Here is a 4,130-nt window from a genome sequence, read left to right on the forward strand (position 1 = left end):
CACCCACAAGGGGCCTTTCCCCCATGATCACTAATTGAGAAAAATGCCTTACAGTTGGAGCTCATGGAGGCATTTCCTCAACTGAAGCTCCTTTCTCTGTGATAACTCCATCTGTGTCAAGTTGACACACAAAACCAACCAGTACAACATCTAAACATATTCTCTTCCAAATAGTGTAGTACCTTTGTCTAAGGATCTCAGTGTCAAGACTTTCCAAAAGCCAATTAGTCCTGTCTCCTCTGAGGATGGCATTGAGAAAGAAAATTAAAATGCTGTTACTGAACAGACTGTCAGACTATGACACTCAGGAGTGCCACTGTGTGTTCCCTCCATCCTGTGAGTGTGACACTCATGTGTGCCACTGTGTGTACCTCCATCCTGTGAGTGTGACACTCAGGTGTGTCACTCTGTGTACCTCCATCCTGTGAGTGTGACACTCATGTGCATCACTCTGTGTATCTCCATCCTGTGAGTGTGACACTCAGGAATGTCAATGTGTGGTACCTCTAGCCCCACTGATGTCTGTGGGAACAGAGCTGTACCAGCACCATCTTCCCCACACTGGCTATCCCAACAGTTCCTAGTAGTCCTTCTGACACCTTTTCCAGAACTTTCACTGTGCAGAACATTTCATGCTTGCCTCCTTCTGTCTCTCATCTCTGCGTGAACAAAACACAAAACCATATATTCACAGAGACTAAATGACAAATTGAAATTCGAAGGGACCCACAAACAGTAGGTAACAGGGCTGAATAGCACTCTTAGGAGAAGCATTAAACTGGCTAAATTAACATTTTTCTCCTTCAAAGTCTTAAAAAAAAAACTCCTACCTTTTCTATTTCATTTTCAACACTCAAGAAATTAACTTATTAACCAGTCTCCCTGGAAACTGCTGGTCTTTCCAAGGGGACTGTCACAGGAAATGCCGACTCGGCCCCAATGTACTATTACTAGAACACCTCAGGAGACGTAGCATTTATAAACTTCCTGTCACCCAGTGTGCTGCTCAGAAGCCATTCATTTTAACTTAATTTGCAGGACTGAAAGTCTCAAGCTCACTTACTCTATGAAAAGTGACGGCTGCAGCTATCTTCCACTATCATTCCGCCCACTGCCAGCGGTACAAAGCTGGAGTGCTGCAGAGGGAGAAACCCTCTGCTTGTAGTTAGGCAGTGCACCCAATACACTTCCTTACCTTCCTGGCCTCGGTCAAAATTTTACAATAATATCAACGCAGTGAGCCCCTGTTATATCGTTCTGATGTACTGTGTAGAAGCAATGAGTCATAGAGTTATTTAAAAATGTGAATTTAAAAAAAAATCAGTTTCCTCCTACCTGCCCTCCATGTGTTTCTTGCAATATGTATTTGTGTTTGTTTATGTGCAGAAACTGGAGAGCTTATGGTCTCTTCTCACAAACTTTCTAACTGCTTATATGAAAGCCTACGCATAACACTCTACATGGAAATGGATATGTTAATCCATCCATCCAGACATCCATCCCTCGGGGGATGCCAGCTTACAATGACCTATCTTGAGATCTGCAATGGCGGCTTCCAGTCTAGATCCTAATTTCCATCTTGCATTTGGAACCAGAGATGGCCATGGGTGCGTGCTAGGTCCTTATTTCACTAAGATGTCATGGCAGGGAAGCTATTACCCTTTGGACTGGTAATGTACTGGGACCATACCTAGTGTATACTTTCACTACTTCTGTTACCCTCAGTACAGCATCATGAAATGTTCTGGAAGGACTGTGCATCCTCGCCTCTCTGTGGACAATCTCCTGGGCGTTAGGTCTTCATTTACCACTCCCTTTTTTTTCTTTGTTTTTATCCTCTCTCTTTTAGGAGATTTCTTCAATTCTTTCTTCCAATTACTCAGTTGAACGTTGTATTTCAGCTGGTATCTGTCTAATCTCTAAGTATCCTTCTTTGTTCTTGGCAGTTTTCAATTCCACACTACCTCTTTCTCCTTTTATGCTACAATGGTTTCCAATAGCTTCCTGAGTGTCTCAGTATACTAGAGTTGCTGTTTGTAAATTATCTTCAGTCTCCCCAAATCTGTTTCTTCGGGGGTCAGTTTTTTATTGTTGTTGTTTCGGTTTGTTTGTTTGTTTGTTTGTTTGGATTTTAGGAAGGTGTGGAGGAATATCTTTTATGCTGGGAACTTCCTCACATACAAGCTGAGCAGAATGAAAATCCAACCCTTCAACTGACAGCCTTCTCTTTGGGATGTCAGGATGAGGAGTTAACAGGCAGCTTTATCATGCGCCAGCTAAATGGCAGAATGCAAAGGGGTTTCCTCCAGGCACCAGGCAATTATGTCCATGCTAACAAATTTCTGTTTTCCTGTTGCTGTTGTTCTTACCTGGAGCAAAATCCAGAGCGAGCGGCTGGATTTTCTAAATGAGAAAGTGAATTGCGTATCCTTACATAAACAGGACTTCAGACACATCCTTCGGCTCCAGCGTGCTCCTGCATAGCATGGTGACTAGAAGTGACAACAAGACAGTAAGTACATTTCAAACAGGCTAGGAGGATGTTTAAAGTTTTCAGCATGGAGAAGTTAGCTGATGAGATAAATATACTTATCCTGGTTTAAGTATTATGTGATGTATTGAACAGTAACTGGCATCTCATGCATATTCACAATTATTTTTCCTATACTAGTTAAAAATAAAAATTAGTGAGAAGGCTCGGCCAATTCCATGATAAGCTTCAATGTGGCAGTTAAGGAGAGTAGGCCTAAATCTTTTTTTCCAAGAACTGGGCAACTCCAGGCAACTCCAGGCCTCAGAAGCTGCCCAGCCACCTGGCCCGAGGCAAGGACAATGGGTCAGCAACAGTTTCCAGACCTCCCCAGCAAGTTTCTATTACCCTAGAAATAGAATGTCCATAGAGATGAACCCAACACATACCCCAGAATTCCCTAATGTGCTTTAAATCAGGCCTGCAAGCTCACTTGCTTGTTTCCCTATCTTGGTAATGGGGAGAGCCCAGCATGCTGGACTTCAGCAGAATAAAACACTCTGTGTTTACATGCTATTGGAGTCTGGAGTGTTATTATTCTGTGAATTATGAACCCTCAAATTATCATGTATATAAAAAGCACATTGATATATGTGCCTATGTAGACATGTATCAATATTCTTCAGTTTGTACTTTCTCAGTTATCTGTTGCCTGAGTGTGGAGCCATGCAACTTTCTGAGAAGTCTCAGGTAGCTGACTACTTTGTCACATGTAAATTCTGCAAAGATCATGGTGTTTTTCCTCCAGTCTGTTTATTAATCTTTAAACATCTATCATTTCTCCTCACATAAACTGAGGCCATCTGCATTGCTCTCCTGTAATATCCAGGATCCATTATTGCAATAAGAAAGTCATTAGCATACATATATGTAATACTTTCCCAGAAATTTTGCATGGGTCCCAATGTCTCCCCAGCGTACATGAAAATGCTTTCTTATTACATTCATATGTTGTTAAGAATTTGAGTGAATATTCTGATCAAAACTTTTCCCCTCAACACTCTACTATTATGTAATGTTCATATGAAGAGATTTCCTCTATCTTAGTATCTGGTGTTTCATAACATACAGATCCAGTCTAAAATCATAATTTTGCACGCAAATTCTGCGAGATTCAGGATTTATAGTGAGGCTTTTATTTCTCGAAAGGTAACAGAAGTCATCTGATGTTTTGGTCGGGATGTGTTTGAAGGCATTGGGCTCTGTTTATTTGTCCCCAGGGAATGAAGTACTGTTAGAGGCAGACTCAGGCTTCTTTTTATTTTGGAAACTCTTTGCTTTAAGTCCTCTGTTATTATTTTGATGCCACTGGTGCCAACCCTCTCTTCTCTATCCCTGACATCCCAGGATTCCACTCTCTTGCTTTCTGGCTAAAATTCTAGTTGATTCCTTTGCTATTCCCCTTCTGTTCTCTCCAAACACTTCTGCACTTCGGAATGTCCTGAATGCTCCCTTAGTGATAACTGATGCTGCTCTTCTGTTCTATGCCTGTGCCCCCTTTCAGGGAGTGGAGAGCATTCCTTTGTTTCCTCTAGGAAGCCTTTTATATTTTTAAACATATTCTGTGACTATCTTCACAGCCGTGGTTCCTTTCTCTTGA

This window comes from Mus caroli, chromosome 10 (genome assembly GCF_900094665.2).
Source record: "Mus caroli chromosome 10, CAROLI_EIJ_v1.1, whole genome shotgun sequence".
In the NCBI taxonomy this organism is placed as follows: domain Eukaryota; kingdom Metazoa; phylum Chordata; class Mammalia; order Rodentia; family Muridae; genus Mus; species Mus caroli.